At 41.8% G+C, this 17784-nt stretch overlaps 1 protein-coding gene and 1 long non-coding RNA gene across 6 annotated transcripts in view; both read left to right on the top strand.

Annotated features, from left to right (window-relative positions):
• LOC124875076 (adenosine kinase-like) overlaps positions 1-17784 on the top strand; it is a 205049-nt gene that overhangs the window by 61379 nt on the left and 125886 nt on the right. The gene's annotated exons all lie outside the window — the stretch shown is intronic.
• Positions 8252-8866, top strand: LOC124875079. Its single transcript, XR_007039962.1, has 2 exons — positions 8252-8711; positions 8808-8866. It is a non-coding gene; the product is annotated as an uncharacterized LOC124875079 (long non-coding RNA).

Genomic DNA, 17784 nt, shown 5'->3' with positions numbered 1-17784 from the left:
TGGCTAGGGTCCCAACACCGTACCTCACAAAATCTTGAGGCTTATCCTGGACTTAGGATAAAAGAGTTGAGATATGACTTGGACTTTGCCCTTAATGGCTTGAGACTGGAAGCTTATGGTGAAAAACTTGAGACTTGACTTGGACTTGCTCCCAAAAGTTTGAGAATTCACTTGGGCCTGCCCCAAACAAACTTGAATTGGTTTTATTGAGAAAGACTTGAGATTTAACTTGATCTTGGAATGAAAGATTTGAGAACGGATTTGGACTTGCTCCTAAAAGGCTTGAGACTTGACTTACGTTTGCAACATAGAAACATGAAACTTCAGGTTTGATGCTGGGCTTCAACCTTTCTTTTAAAGATGTGAGACTTGATTTTTGTTTGAGGTGAAAGACTTTCCCCTTAAAAGCTAGAGAATTAACTTGAATCCAAGATAAAACTCTGAAGACTGACTTGGACTTGGCCCTCAAAGACTTGAAAGTTAAACTTGGGTGAAGCACATCAAACTTGACATGAGCATGCTTCTAAAAGACTTACATCTTGACCTGGGCTTGTCCTTCAGAAACTTGAAACCTGACATGAATTTGTGGCAAAAGAGTTGTGATCTCACTTAGACATGGGGTGAAAGATCTGAGACTTGAATTGGACTCGGCCCTCAGATACTTGAGACTTAACTTGGACTTGCCAAAGAATTAAGACTTGACTTTAACTTCCATTTCAAGTACTTTAGATTTGACTTCCAATTGGGTGAAAGACTTAACTTGTACTTGTTCTTCGAAGACTTTGGACTTGACATGGACGTGGAAAAATGACTTGTTGACATCTCTGAACTCTGTAGCTATAGATGGACCAAGCAATAAAAGTTTAGAGAAAAACAAATCAAACACACCTACCGTTAAAGTCAATAAGGTTTATTGTTAGATTCTATAATTAATCTATTGGTTGTTGATGACTGATAATGCCTGAGTTAGATTGCTTTTGTACAGTCATCTTTCTCATCAACTTGCAAAAAGGTTCTGTTACAAAACACAGTTGCAGCTCTCATTAAAACCCACTTCCTCCCCAGCAGTACAGCTCTGAAGTGAATTTTCTGCACTTTCACATCAAATTTAGCCAGGCCTTACCTGTTCTAAGCCATTGACGGGTGCTGCCATTTAATGCATGTTTTTAAAAAAAATCCCCTGAAACATGGATCACACTGACGTGCTGCAACCTCTGCGAGATCAAAGCACTTTGCAAATCCACCATACTGTGTACAGTGGAGTTTGTGGAAGTAGTGGGGGGTCCAGAACAGATTTACCTGTGCAGAGGCCAAGCACAGCTGCATTCCTAACAGCTGGAGCCCACTGACCACAGAAAGGATTAGAGGCTTTAGCTGCACAGGTCTCCTCATCATCTTCCTCTGCCAAAACCTTGTCTGGCAGAATCCCCTGCAAACACAAATACTATTTTCTGATCACTTAACAGCACCTCCATTCCCAGTTTTATGCATGCTCACTCCCTACAAATCAGGTCCTTTGCTTTTATAGCCACAATTGTCTCTGCAGATAAAGAGGGCAACCCAGCAGTTTGGGACTCCCAGCCCATGAATCTGTTGTGGAGGGATGTTATTCCTCCTCAACCCCTCCAATTCAGATAAATATCACCATACAGGTTGCCATTGTGATGCTGCTGCTGCTTGGCTTCTGCATCTGAGCTCAGCCTCTCATGCCTGCCAGGTAAACCCATCTGCCTCTCTGTTGCTGCATTGGGGGGATTTTGGCTCTCACTGACTCTGAAACAACATCACCTTGTTTATCGTGCAAATAATTCACCCCTTCTGGTCAACAGAAACAAAATCAAGGTTGCATGTTTAACAAGGCAGTTGAGGAATGAGAGGAGCCACACAGGAAAGAAAATCAGGTGTTTCCTTTTTAGATAAGCCTGGTGCCTGGAGACAGCGACAGATCCGTGATTCCTATGCAGTGCGAAGATGCCGCAGTGAAAGGTGTTAAAGGTGTGTGTGTGTGTGCGTGTGTGTATGTGTGTGTGTGTGTGTGTGTGTGTGTGTGTGTGTGTGTGTGTGTGTGTGTGTGTGTGTGTGTGTAGTTTAGAGATGTTGAGAGGTTCATATGTGAGGCTTTCAGTAGCTCTTCTGGGAAGGCACATAGATACTTTTAAGGGACATTCTCGTCAGATTTTGTCACAACAACACAGCTTATAATTGCCAGGCATTATTGAGTTCTGTTAAGTTCATTTTCTGAAGCTGTCGACTCTCCACAACCTGGTTAGCCAGCGTTGTTTGTGAAAAACTCAAATTCTTGGTCATGCATGCTGCCTCTAGTTTGCTTTGTTGTATTGTAGGCATGGGCTAGTATTCTAGTATTTTCATGGTACAACTCTTAATAAAACAATATAGTTTAAATTCTGTTAACTGCTATCTATACTAATTTACATTGTAATTAAAAAAGGAAATGCATCAGCACTGTTGTCATATTGCTGTTAACAAATATGTATTTATTGTTATTTAATAGCAAAAAATATAGAATAAACAACCACTAAATTTAGTTGTAGTTCTCAAGGGCTTTTGTCTCCTATTAAGTGTTTTTTGCTGTTCTGCTGTTTATGAACAAGTACAACAGGCTGATTTTAGCTCGTCGGACAGCTAGGCGGGCTGTCTGTTTAGGAAGGTAGTCTGCAGTTAGCTGCTTAGACCTGCCAGTAACGGAATGTCATCAGAGTGATGGGTTGTGCTCCTTTAGTTTCCGCACTGTGGGTTTCCACATTTTGTACAAATGGAAATATTTTACAACAGCTAAATTTGGATTTCAGTTTTAGGGATTGAAAATGTAATAGCATGTATTTAATCAGCTGACTCACAGTGTGCAGCAACAGGTCGGGGAGGGGCAGTGCTACACTAATCACTTCTCTGTAGAAGTAGAGAATACTCTGTTCGCTCTGACACTTTCTCTGGTATGTCATTAAAAGGACTTTAAAGTATATGACAGAAAATTTCACAGTAATGTTTTTATACCCTTGGCATACTATGATAACAGTAAGCAGTCTATGTGTGTATCATGCTTCCTAAAAATCAGCTCTCTCCCAAGCCCTGTGTTTTTATTCCCTGGGTGCTCAAAAGTCCTCAAGAATATTCACGCTTGAAATTCTCTGAAAATACCAGAAAGAAAACTTTTTCAGAGATAAAGAGGGATCAATTAAGTAAAGAGACGAGCCAATAGATTTTTATTTTAAATTCCTCTTTACTGCTTCTAACCCTAACAAAACAGCTACCTCTTTCACCAAAAGAAGAAAATAAAAACTGAACGCAGATCAGTCATCCATCGACCTGTTGCAAACATTTAAATAACTTTGATGCTTTCATGGGTGAGCATCAGCATTGATATCACAATGTTTGGAATAATTATGTAATCTTGTTTTGGCCTCTAGTGTATTTGCATTAATTTGCATTTGCACAGGATTATACTTCAAAGTATTCAATAAGGAAGCATTATTATGACTTATGGCAGAGCAGTTTAAAGGTTTAGGCAATATGACTGTAATGGTTTCATTAAAATGACTAAATATTTCCACACTAAGTTTTTGTTCCCATAGAAACCAGTTGTTTTATTGGGTCAAACTAAGTTAAGTAAAGTAACGGTGTTATAACCTCTGGTTTGAGATACCAACCGTGCTGATCCTTGGAATATAATCTCTTGACCTTCCTCTCCCAAAGTTTTTTAGTTTTCTTTTGTTGTCTGAAAGATATTTGAACTTACCTGAAGCCTCTTCAGGGTGGCATTGTTACACCTTTTTGGACCTTGTTGTACTGTTGGGGAAAGCTGCTGAGTTGATTTGTTGTGTTTGTGACAGCTGTCATGGGGAAACATGCAGGAGTGAACATGACCCCTGTTGTCACACTCTGACACTACAGTCGTGCTTTTTTAAAAAAAAAAAAAAAAAAGCATGAGGGTGGGTTTTTATGTTGCTTATTTTTTCGGTGTACAAGAGCAAAACCTTTACTTAATGATGCTCTAATGGGATCTGGTCAGAACACTTTCAGATAGAAAAATAATTGGCAAAATAACTGTCATCCTTTTGTTTATTTAGGAAGGTTTCCACCAGACATCCTTGAGTTATAAGTTAAGCATGAGCAAAGATTCAAATTGTGCAATATAGTATAGTAAAAATAAAATATGCATACAGTAGATGAATATCATAGCAATAATAATATAGTCTATGGTAATTTATTTATATTTGTATTTTGATCCACAGTTTCAGAGTAAGGGAACACGGGTGAGTATGCTGCCAACACTATATAAACTCAACACAAAAGCACCAGATAAATGTTGTAGTAATGCCAAATTAAACATGCTGATTGTGCAAAAGATTAGTTAATTTGCGACATTCTCTCATTTTGTAAAGTTGGGAGTCTGTTAAACCGATGATAGAGCTTAATGGACCAAGTTATCTGCCTCAGTAAGCAGTTAATTTTAGACAGACATGGTACTCTTTGTAACTTGTTGCCAAGGTTTGTTTTAAAATAGCATGGCCTTGAAAGGAGTGATGAGTACCAAGGTCTTTTCAGTAGCCGAGCCTTGACCTAGATTGAGTCGCAGAGGTAACAGGTCCAATAGAGAACCCCAGACATCCCTTTGCCAAGTGACACTCTTTGTCTCAGTCTGGGAGAAGCCCACGGTGTTCCAGGGCAGAGGAAGTATATAGTCCCTCCAATAAGTTCTGAGTCTGCCTCAGGGTTTCCTGAAAATTTCATAAGGATGGCTCCTATGAGGAATTCTGTTCAAATGCTTAAACCACCTCATCTGAGTCCTTTCAATGCAGAGGAGAATCTCAGTTTTCTAAGGCTAAGCTTAGTCACCTTATAGAGGAGCTTCTTTAAGCTACTTGTGTCTAAGACCCTGTGTGAACAATTAACTTTGTCAATGTTAAGTAAGTGCCATAGTTTGCAGTTTATACACTTATTTGGCCATTATACATAGCTGACTGTTAGTTTGAAAATAGGTTCGGCATTTTCTCGATGCTTACAAACTATTTGTATCTTGTCTGTCATTTTGAACCAGTGATGGTCAAATGCAGTCCAGACTCATTAATAAACTGCTAAATAGACCTGTATCACTGACAGGAGACTCCAAAGCAAATGCTATCTATAGAATTGTTAACTACTAAGGATTAGCTACCCACAATATTTTCACAGTGCTTCCAAATCTTTCATATCTTGTAATTCTGTTGTTTTCTTCTACCAAGTACTCCAAATGCTGCCACACAGATTATTTAAAAGTATGATTTTAGTACATGATCTTGTTACACCCGTAGTTCATATTTAATAACTTCAAAAATTTGTCCCCTAATAAATGGGTGTGCTCAGTCTCTCCTTTTATACTTCTGATGCTGTAGCGGTAGTGCCAAAATAATAGGAAATTTACGAGTGTGGAAATACTTGCACAGATTGCATCAGTTGACTACCAGTCAGTTTTAAGTTGTCTCGCAGCCAGAGCTTAAAGCCGTATGACAACTGTGAAACACCCATTACCAAAGAACTGAGCAGTGGTACACACCATTCTGGTGTGTAGGCAAGAGATGGAGTAACGGCTCGGAACAGAAGACCACCAGGATCTGGATGTCTGAGGCAGAAACTGGGCTGGTTTTCCATCATGCCCTCTCTTTGAGTGTTGATTATGGACCTAAGAGTCTGGTTGACTGATCTAAAAGGAAATTACTGGAGAGAGGGAGCTTATCCATGCCTTTGACTGATAATCAGCTCATTATCTTGTTGATCATTTACAGCTCTCCCTCTCACCCTCTCTCTATTCTTTTAGCTGTGTCACCAGAGCAGAGCACGGCGACTTTTAATGGCTTGGCAAAGAGCCTGCTGTGTGGAGGCAGAGTTAAAACAACTCAGCTAGCCTTGGCTATTCTCCACTTCTACACAGTGCAGGATCTCGTCCCACTTATCAACACTCCGGGGGTACGAAAAAAAAACTATATACAAACAACAACTGCAACAACAACATCTGCAACCATGATGCTAGTTGTGCCGTAGAACCCTAACATGACTAACTGTGCTTGAAATTGAACTGATTGGAGTTATTGACCAGAAGACTCCAGCCCCTGAGAGGACACGGAGGAGTTGAGGTGGGGGGGTTGGGGATGGTGGCTTGTGTGTTACCTGATTGAGTGAAAAATCTCAGCCGGTTGCTTTGATGGAAGCCACTTTACAGCAAAGAGTGATTTAATGGAAGCTGCCAGATCTCATCAATGTCAGCGCTCGTAGTGCTCCAGCACTGTTTTTTATAAAAGTGCCTGCGATGAAAGGCCCTGATGGGCAGATGTTTGCTGGTTGTTTTAACTGCACAGTCAAGAGAAACACTCATTCCAGCTACTAATGACTGACTTTGAAAGAGGAGCCTACCTCAACCCTTTCTCTTTGTAGGTCGCTATTAATAGCCCTGTTGTGTTTTAGCTGAGGTTCATCAGCCTATAATTAATGTGACCATCATTAGAAATAGCCATTGTCAGAGGGAAACCAGCTGAGGAGGTGAAAGCTGGAAGAATAGAAGCTTAAAGTGCATATGACATTATATATTAGAGCCAGAGACCTAAAAATCTTGAAAGTACCAAACAAATAATTCACAACCGAATTGTTTATCTTTTCGCCTGTCATTCTCCATGGGCATGAACACCCTGTTTTAACAGCAATAAGTTGTAAAGAAGTTTGCCATTTGGTTGATAACACAGAAAAAAAGGATACAGTCAGCACTTTGTTACCAAGATTATCTATGCAGGAAACATCGAGGAACTCATGGAAATAAACATAGGTAGGGAGGACGGATTTCTCCTCATCCATTACAATTAGTTTCCCCACTGGAAACAGTTTTTGCCAAGGATTAAAAAATAAATGAAATTTTAGATTTATGGGGCAAAACAACCCAAAGCTGATGGACAAGAACACAACACAGCGTTTATACCATGGCAACAACCTATATTTAGATTGGGGGTAAACAGCCAGACTATCAAGGTATGCCTCTATCCAGCATATATGTAGAATTAACTTGAAGCAACTGCTTGGGGCCAAAAGACATGTTGGTGTTGTCCTACTGTAGATGGTTTAAGAGATTTCTCCAGCAAAATGTAAACAGGCTTCAGCATGCTTTGTCTTCAGTAGTGGAGTCCTACACAATGAGTGTTCACAGAGGCCTTTGTAGTTGAGTACAATACTAATTATTGAAATTCTGTTCCTGCTTTTTCTAGGTGTTACTGAAGCTCTCTGAGTGCTCTTTGGCTCTTTGACTATTCTCGTGACTTCTTTGTCTGGGCTGTATATTTTTCTTTTTAAGATTTTTTTTGCGGCACTAGTGTCCTTTATTTATTTATTTTTATTTCAAGTAGGCAGACAGGAAGTGGGGTATAGAGAGGGGAAAGACATGCAGCACAGGTTGCCGGGGTCCGGACTCCAACCAGGGAAAGCTGCGTTGAGGACTAAAGCCTCTGTATATGGGTCGCGCACTCTACCTCTACGCTACGCCACGCTCTGCCTGGACTTCTTTTGTTTTGAAACGATGCTCTTTCAACTTTCGGGTTATGGTTTCAGTGGTGCTCACTGGAGCATTCAGAAGTTTAGAAATGCAACTGTAATCATTGTCGTTAGTATTTTTTGCTACATTCATTTTTTGTATACGAACCACTCTGTGCCATACGCTTGTAATTATTTAACATTTCTATAGGCCCCATGTTATTATTAAACCAGCTGATATCAATTTGCAAATAACAGCAGAAATGGTTTCCAAATACTGACAGATTTTAGCTGATTTCATTGCTTCTTATGCCTTCTTGCATCTCCTTTTCTTCATGTGTTTATTAGTTACATGTACATCTAAAAAAAGTAGAATTACATGAAAAAGCTCAACATTTTTTGTCACTCATTTCAAAAAGTGAAACCCAAATATTATATGAATTCATTACACATGGAGTGCAATATTTCAAGCTTTCATTTCTTGCAATTGTGATGATTTAGGGTTATAGATAATGAAAATCTGAAATTCAGTGTCTCAGAAAATTTGAATAATTTGTGAAAAAGTATTGAAAACTTATTGCCACACCTTGATCAGCTTATTAACTAAAAGCACCTGCTGTCAGGGTTTTTTTTTCTGTGTGTTTGTGTTTTTGTCTGCACTTTGTTTGCAGTTTCCAGATGGTGCTGGAGTTTTCTCAGGTGTGCTGTGTGACAGGTGCGACTGATCTGCTGATTACATTGGAGGAGTATATAAGCAGGAGGCTGCCAGCACTTCGATGCCACAGTGTTTGCCTTCAGTGGTAACCAGCTCAGCCACTTCTAAGCTATGCTTCGTTCTTTGTCACTAAGCTGAGGTTGTTTATGTTCCTTCGCAGGCAGAAACCTGAACCTTCTGATCATTCTTCTTTGAACTTTGACTTCGGTTCCAGAAGTTTCTGGATGATCAAGATTACTTATGTTTGGTGGATTTTGTTTGGATTTCGTTTCCAAGTACCAAGCTGGCAGCGTCCTGTTATCCTCCGTCTCCTGAACCAAGGCAGAAGCGTACCCTGTCCACCCTCCAACGCAAGTACCTGAACATTGAATTTACTCCTGAACTCACCAGAACTCACTCTACAGCTCAAGTAAACCATCTGGATTTTCTTCGCTTCACACACCTGGGTCTCGACTCCCTCTACCCCTAGCGACCTGACTTCACTCACTTAGTAAGCCGTCCTACTATTAACATAATTACTTCTCGTTATTTCCTCAAGTTTATAGTTCTTGTTCTCACCAGATCTCCTTCCCCTCTTTCCATGCAGTTGGCGATTCTTCCATTCATGTTCCTGTATCACTTTGTAAATAAAACACCTTTCACTAATTCAGTTGTGCTTCTGAGTGTTCTTCTGTATGTGGGTCAGATCTATCTTGAACAAAATGACAGAACACTCTGGCCAACAAGACCCAGCAGAAGCACTTCGAAGAACATTATCTGAACACGCTAACCAGATTAATTTTCATGACACCTCTCTTCGATCCCTTTCAGAGCAACAGCGCCATACACATCAACAGTTAGAACAGATTACATCCATGCTTCAGCAAACCTTGAGTTCTCAGGCCTCCGCTCATGCAGATGGCGCTGCTGCACCACCATCATCCCAACAACTTCCTCATTCATGTGACGTCACCTCACCTAACCCAGAGAAATTCTCAGGTGCGGTTAGTAACTGAAGGGGATTTTTGCTACAATGTACTCTAGTTTTCAACCGTTCTCCACATTCCTTTCCCCATGATGATGTTAAGATTTCGTACGTCCTTGGGTTATAGACAGGCAAGGCCTTACAGAGGGCAGAGGCCCGTTTCTCTGATTGCAGAGATTTTGGTTGTACTTTTGAAGAATTTGTTAAAGAATTTAAGCAGACCTTTTCCCCAGTTATAGACAAGACTAGTACTGGTCGACAGTTGAGAGCCTTAAAGCAGCGCAATAGGCCACTTACTGCTTTTTCTGTTGAGTTTCACACTTTGGCTGCTGCTTCTGGTTGGAATAATGATGCTTTAAAATCAGCCTTTTTCCACATTTTAGATGATTCTTTAAGGGAAGAGTTAGTACTAATTGATGAGCCCCCTACATTAGACGAAGCAATTACATTAGCAATTAAGGTTGACAACAGATTAAGGGAGAGAAGAAGATCCAGGGCTGAAAGGTTTAATTTTAAACCACAGTTAGCTACTAGTTCTCTACCCACAACTAAGCCTCCACCTTCACAATCTGTAGCTGAACCTGAGCCCATGCTGGTGGGGCGCACCCAGTTAACTTTTGAAGAAAGACAGAGACGCAAGCTAACCAAGCAGTGTTTTTACTGCGGCCCACCAGACCACTTGTCCTATTTGCCCCAGGCAGCCAAAAGACAGGGTCTGCCAACTATGAAGGGGGGGGGGGGGGGGGGGTTGGGGTTGGTGGACCACTTAAAGAATTGCAAAGCCCCCAGATTCAACCTACCAGCTACTATCATATTTAATCAACATACTTTGACTTTGTCCGCCATATTGGATTCAGGCAGCAAACAGAACTTAAAAGACTCCGAGTTAGTCATCAGAGCAGGCATTGAGGTGGAACCACTTACTTCTCCTTGTTCCGTTCTAGCCTTAGACGGAAAGAGATTGCAGCAGATAACCCAACGCACTAAACCTCTAGAACTCTAAATATCAGGTAACCATAGGGAAGAAATATCTTTCTTCATGTTTCCAGTTTCTCAGGGTTCCATAGTTCTTGGCTTCCCTTGGTTACAAAAACAAAACCCTCATTTAGATTGGTCTGAGTGTCGCATTGAGTCCTGGACCACTAGTTGTCGTTTGTCTTGTCTACAATCAGCTTTCTCCCCGAGTTTTCCCGAGCAGGTTAACAGGGAGGACGAGGTTATAGATTTGTCTCAGGTGCCCACTGAATACCATGACTTAAGTCTTTAGTTAGGATAAGGCCCTGTTTTTACCCCCCTATAGACCTTATGACTGCGTGATTGATCTTCTTCCCGGTGCCCCCCTGCCTTCTAGCAGTTTGTGTAATACCTCACGTCCAGAACAGAAGTCTATGGAGAATTGTATTAATGACTCCTTGACTGCAGGTATTATTCGGCCTTCTTCCTCACCTCTTTGGGCAAGATTTCTCTTTGTGGGTAAGGACAGCTCGTTACGTCCATGCATTCACTATAGGGGCTTAAACCAAATCACAGTGAAGAATAAATACTCACTTCCTCTCATCACCTCTGCATTTGAACCAGTTCATGGTGCCACCATATTTTCCAAATTAGATCTCAGAGATGCCTATCATCTTGTCAGGATCCACCAGGGGGATGAGTGGAAGATGGCCTGCAAGACACCGCTGGGCCATTTCGAGTACCTGGTCATGCCTTTCGGACTTTGCAACGCACCTGCTGTTTTCCAGGCTCTAGTTAACGACGTTCTAAGGGACTTTTTGAACATTTTCATTTTTGTGTATTTGGATGACATTCTTATTTATTGTAAGGACATTGAGGCACATCGCAGACAGGTTCGCCAGGTACTCCAGCGCCTCTTGGAGAACCGCTTGTTTGTGAAAGCCGAAAAGTGTGAGTTTCACCAGCCATCCGTCACATTTTTGGGCTACATCCTTGAGGGTGGACAGGTACGTTCTGACCCAGAGAAAATCAAGGCTGTCCTGGAGTGGCCTGTACCGGACTCACGCAAAGCACTACAGCGTTTTCTCGGATTAGCAAACTTCTACAGACGATTCATCAAGGACTACAGTCTTACAGCTGCACCTCTCACTGCATTAACTTCCTCCAAGGTCTCATTTTCATGGTCGCCTGAAGCTGAATCCGCTTTCCAGGCGTTAAAGGAGAAATTTTCTGAAGCCCCCATCTTAATTCACCCCGATTCTTCCAAGCAGTTTATCTTGGAGGTCGACGCTTCAGACACCGGGGTTGGGGCTGTTCTGTCTCAGAACTCTGAGGAGGGGAGACTTCATCCTTGTGTCTTTTTCTCCCGCAGGTTAAGCAACACTGAGAGAAACTATGATGTGGGTGACAGAGAAATACTGGCCATAAAACACGCCATTGAGGAGTGGCGACACTGGCTGGAGGGGGCCGAACATCCCGTTCACGTTTGAGCTGATCATAAAAACTTGGCCTACCTCCAATCTGCCAAAAGGCTCAATCCACGCCAGTCACGGTGGTCTTTATTCTTTTCTCGTTTTAATTTGTGTATTTTTTTCAGACCTGGCCCCAAGAACACTAAGCCTGATTCCCTGTCCAGACAATTTGCCGCCGATGATTCGGTGAAGGAACCAGCTCCCATCATACCGTCCAGTTGGACAGTAGGAGCACTCAGGTGGGAAATTGAAGACATCATTAACAGGGCTCAACAACTGGAGCCTGACCCTGGCACAGGACCACCAAACCGTATTTATGTTCCGTCACATGTACGCACTAAGCTTATTGAGTGGCTACACACAGCTAAGTTTTCGGCTCATCCTGGGGTGAGCAGTACCATAGCATTGGTTCAGAGAAGGTTTTGGTGGCCATCAATACATAAAGACATTAGAGATTTTTTTCAAGCCTGCGCCACCTGTGCCTGGAACAAATCCAGTAACCAGCCTCCTGCATGTCTTCTCCAGCTGCTCGGCATCCCAAATCAACCATGGTCCCATATAGCTTTGGACTTTGTTACCGGACTGCAAGCGTGTTGCCGACTGGAGACGCCAACCTGCACCCGATTATCAGCCCAGACAAAGGGTATGGTTGTCGGCACGTGATGTGCCACTCAAGTCCATGTCTCGGAAGCTTTCGCCTCGTTTCGTCAGACCGTACGAGATAGAGACTGTGATCAGCCCCTCTGCGGTTCGCCTTCGCATACCGGCAAGTCTTCGGAAACATCCCATGTTCCATGTGTCACAGATAAAGCCTGTCGTCAATAGTGCTTCTTGCCCTCCGGCCGAACCCCCACCACCCACCCTGGACCGTCAGGGGCACCTGGTCTATGCGGTCCGATGGATCATAGACTCCCGTCGGCGGGGTCGTGGTTGGCAATACCTCGTCGATTGGGAGGGTTAGGGCCCCGAGGACCGCTCTTGGGTGCCCCGGTCATTCATTTGTGACTCATCTTTGATTGATGATTACCATGCTTCCCTGCCTTCCACTTCTTCTGTGTTGCCAGGTGGTGGCCGTTGAGGGGGGGGGGGGGGGGTTGATGTCAGGGTTTTGGTTTCTGTGTGTGTGTTTGTGTTTTTGTCTGCACTTTGTTTGCAGTTTCCAGATGGTGCTGGAGTTTTCTCAGGTGTGCTGGGTGACAGGTGCGACTGATCTGCTAATTGCATTGGAGGAGTATTTAAGCAGGAGGCTGCCAGCACTTTGATGCCAAAGTGTTTGCCTTGAGTGGTAACAAGCTCAGCCACTTCTAAGCTATGCTTCGTTCTTTGTCACTAAACTGATGTTGTTTACGTTCCTTCGCAGGCAGAAACCTGAACCTTCTGATCGTTCTTCTTTGAACTTTGACTTCGGTTCCAGAAGTTTCTGGACGATCAAGATTACCTATGTTTGGTAAAGGTAAAGTTTGCATTTCATTTAATTTAATTTAGAAATCAAGATCCTAGATTCTGAAGGAAGAGTGGAGAATTTACTTGCCCGAAGTCCAGTGTTAAGTTTCCACAGTCAGTGATGGTGTTGGTCCACTGAGTTTTTTGAAGTCCACTGTCAACACAGCCATCTACCATAACATTTTAGAGCACTTCATGCTTTTTTCTGCTGAAAGGCTCTATGGAGATGCTGATTTAATTTTTCAGCAGGACTTGGCACCTGCTCACACTGCAAAAGGCGTCAAAGCCTGGTTCAATAACCATAGTGTTACTGCATTTGATTGGCTAGCAAACCCGCCTGACCTGAACCTCATAGAGAATCTAATGGGTTTCGTCAAGAGGAAGAGGAAGATGAGACACACAAGACTCAACAATGCAAATAACCTGAAGGTCGTTTTTAAAACAAACTGGGCTTCCTTTACACCTCGGCTGTGCCACAGGCTGATGCCTCCATGCCACACTGCATTGATGCAGTAATTCATGCAAAAGGAGGCCCAACAAAGTATTAAATTCATAGACCCTGATATTTCTGTTTAAAATAATTTTTTTTTATTGATTTCATGTAATATTTAAATTTTCTGATACAGTGAATTTTCGTTTCTCATTATCTGTAAGTCATAATCATCAAAATTGTAAGAAATAAAGGCTTGAAATATTTCACTGTGTGTAATGAATCTATATAATTCAATTAAATTCAAAATTCAAAAATACTTTATTAATCCCAAAGGGAAATTAAATGTTGTTGTAACTCACATTATACAGGTTTTGTCAAATGTTGAATAATATAATTAGAAAGTTTATTTGAAATAATATTGAACTTTTTCACACTATTCTGTTTTTTTTTTGGAGATCTACTTTTAGATGCCCTTTATACGATGTGAAGAGTTGATAAAGTGTGACAGCCAACTATCTTCTCTGTGATGTGCAGAAGGTGCTGCATTGTGTTTGGAGCTGCAAGATAACACCACGCGTCATCCGACAACCCCCCTGCAAGAGAAGCCCACTGTGGCTATGTCTTCAGTAGATCTGAGTTACATTGCAATTGCATCATTAATAGAGCAGAAATGATTCCCAGCAACTCCGGGAGAATTCATTGACCCCTCAGGGAGAGACTAGAAACAAGACATGTTTTTACAGGGGGAATATTTAACTAGAGGTCCCATTACCACATCATCAATATACAGAAGCTAGTGAGCAGGGAGAGGAATAGAAAAGGAGAGGAAGGAATGTAATAGCTTATAGTGCTAATGGCAGTCTGAGCACTCAAGTCCCAAACATTCAGCTGCCTCATCTCATCTGGGCTGTGTAATTGCCCTTTCTGGAAGCTGCCACGCGAAGCGGCTGCCTCCACAAGTGAGGAGTGGCAGCTGCTGGATGTTGAAGTGCAGGTCTGGGTCAGGTCCCCAAGTGGTGCCCCTTGCAACCACGAGATGTCATAATTAATAGCTATCTGTTAGCCTGCGGGCCAGCTTTGTGTGGACAATTTGAGAGTTAGCAGCTTTTAAGTAAACAGAAGCCCGTGGTAAACGTATTCTCCACTCAACATAAAGTATCAGGACTTTTGAAGTGATGTTCTAGTAAAAGGTTATAAGAAGGTAATTTCTCAAGGTCTGAACTCCACAGAAAGGTGTAACTGTAGCAAACTCGCCGACACAGGCTTTTTTACACTGTCCTTTAAAGTTAGAGGAGCAGAGGAAGATCTCTAGTTGGGATTACAACCTGGATGTTCTAGAACCATAATTTCTTTTCACAGCAGAAGAAGAACATTTGTTCATTTTTAATTATTAAAGACTGCATTATGTGTGCCTAGGGAGCATTAACCTTATACACAAGGTAGCAGCTTTCATCATTTCTTTAAAATTTTAAATGTCTAAAGGATTCAACTGGATTGTATTTGTTTGTGTTGTTGCTTTGAAACGAACGATTTAAAATATGAAGAATAGATTAGTTTGAACTGAAATAACAGACATATTGACACAATACTAATATACATCGCTCTCTTTATTTAGTATTAATTCAGAGTAATTGGGCCCTGAAACCGAAGCTAATAACTAGTCCAAGAGGGTTCAAGATCAAATTGAAAACTGTCCTAACACATCTCCATTTTCAAGAACATTATTGCGTTTTTTACAAAATCGCTCTTTTATTAACCTTCAAACTGTTATGTTTGCATTGAGTGGTTATTTACACAGAAGCTGATGATTATTTACCTGGGAAACTGACATAAAATGCGATGGGCCCCCAATGATGTTCTTGTTGTAAACACACAACTAAAATAAAGTTAATTTAACCTGCTATAATATTTTTACTTTAATATAAAGCAGTGGCTCTGACTTAAAAGGCTAGACATGTTCCATTCTCATTATGTGTTTCACACGGGAAGATCATTGGTGGTGCACCACCTACTACCTCCCCTTCCTGTTTAAACAGTATTTACAAATGTAATTAATCATCACAACTTCAGTTTAAAAGACTATCTATGCAAACTTGACATTTTCTAGTTTATAAAATAGCGTTAGCATAAACCGCTAAGAGCTTTTTTAGATTAAAGTTGGTTTAGTAGTGTATGTCGCTTTGTTCTTGGCCTAGTCGGAGTAGTCGTTAGCTTCAGTCTCTGGGACCAGCTATACCTGGATTTATAGCAAATAAAGACCTCGAGAGAGTTATATAGTGTAGATATTAACTGCATGTGATATTTTAACTTAGGTTTAATGATGCATCCTGCTCAAAATGAGACGGTACACTTTATTGGTGTTAGTGGCTAGAGTTTTATGGTGTTGTAGCTGTTTTTACAAACTGCAATGTTGTCTTGATAGTCAATGTTTTTTTTTTATCCAACGAGAACCCAAAATACTGCCACATAAAAACCTAAATATGGACAGAAACTTTGCTAATGTTTTTGTTAATGATTCTGTTTTAGGCGACTCCACCAACACAACAGTGCAGCAACTCAAACAGGGTGTCAATCTTAAAGCACATACCCTTACAACCAGGGCTCAAGCTAAAGGCTTACACATATTTCAACAGACAAGGTTGCATAACGACAAAAACGGAATAGCACTTTGCAAGATGGATTTCATGTTAATAAGAAGTAGCACGATATTTTAATATCTCATTCCACCCCAGGTTTAACAGAAAAGTACTTCAAAAAAATTTTGAACTATGCCTTTAAAGTAAATTAAAGCATTACTTTGTCTGCAGCGATCATCTGCTGCATCCTAACCTCTGCTTTTCAGGGATTATTTTGCTCTTGTTTGTATTAAGTTTCCTCTTTAAATCTAATTTACGTAGAGATGTATTGCTATGGTGTACCGTGGGAGTTTATTAATCTCCGGGGACCAGCCTTCTCCCTTGTTAAGTAAATATACATCAGCTCCTAGTGCAGTATAGTAGCTGGGAGCATCTTCAGAAAATGACTTGTTCCCTCAGCATCCCTCTTTCTTCCTGTCCTCCTCTCGTTCTCTCGAACACATCGCCTGGGGTAAATCTCACTCTGTCTCATCTGCTGCTTAATTTCACTGGAGCGGCCCCACAGTAATGAAGCGCCTTGATGTACATTTGCCAATTTCTGCCTCTGCCACCGCAATATAATTGGGATGTGACTAAGCATGAATACCCAACGCAAGGTTGGTTGACCTCTCCACAACCCCGCAGATAGTGCTTTTGTCATAATGGAGGTATTATCGCACATGATCTGGGAGTGGGTAGAGAGGATTGTCTGCAGGGTGCCGGGGAATGGAAATGAAATCATGCAACTCCCCAGTCCTGTTCGCCGCAGAGGGGAAGCTGACATAAGTGCGAGATGCTTTTTTATTTTATTTTACATGCTCGTAATGAAGACATTTTCTTCTTATCTATTGCCGCTTTGTGTTTATTGGAGTAGGAGAGCAGCTTCTGGCAAAAAGCAGGGGTGGCTTGTCTCTTTTTTTCATGTAAAGGCAATGAGTTTTGATGCTAGAGAGGATTTCTGTGTGTGTGTGTGTGTGTGTGTGTGTGTGTGTGTGTGTGTGTGTGTGTCAGTCACTTCCCTGCATGGGTACACTGTGTATTCACATGTTAGTGTGTATGTGTGTGTGTGTCTGCTAATGACCCTGTAAAATGACAAGCAGATCTGGCAGGGAGAGTACAGCCGCTTGTCAGTGAGAGAGAGAAGGTGGAGGAGGTAGGAGAGTTCAGATGTAGAGAGGAGGGGTGGGGTGACGGCTGTAAGGTCAGTAGTTTGTGTGATTCACCATGCTGTCATCACAGAGGGACCGAGGCCCCTCAGTGGCCCTCTCTATTCCCACCTGAGAGGCCTGCAAATGGAGGGGCCGCACTGTCATTATTTACAGCCTGCAGCTCCTAACCTTGGATTCGGAGCTCATCACTGCGAAGGGAAAATCAGATTGGACTTGACGTGTACCCGAGCCAGTGACCTTGATAAGTGTGAGGTGCCTGCAGCAAGAGGTTAGGGGGAGACAAGCTTGGATTTGCACATATGTGTACACGCTTCTGTGTTTGTGTGAACAACCAGGTGGAGAGTTGGAAACATGGTTGAATGACTGAATCATGACTCAAAATGCCACGTAGTCAGGCTGCTCAGGGACCACGATACAGAAGAGAAAAACATACATCACAGGCAGTCTGTTAAAACCGCATCTTATTACAAATGAAATGAAGTTAGTGTGTAAAATCTATTCTATAAATAAACT

Source organism: Girardinichthys multiradiatus, chromosome 10 (assembly GCF_021462225.1).
Source record: "Girardinichthys multiradiatus isolate DD_20200921_A chromosome 10, DD_fGirMul_XY1, whole genome shotgun sequence".
NCBI lineage: Eukaryota > Metazoa > Chordata > Actinopteri > Cyprinodontiformes > Goodeidae > Girardinichthys > Girardinichthys multiradiatus.
This window is presented reverse-complemented; position numbering and strand designations above follow the sequence as displayed.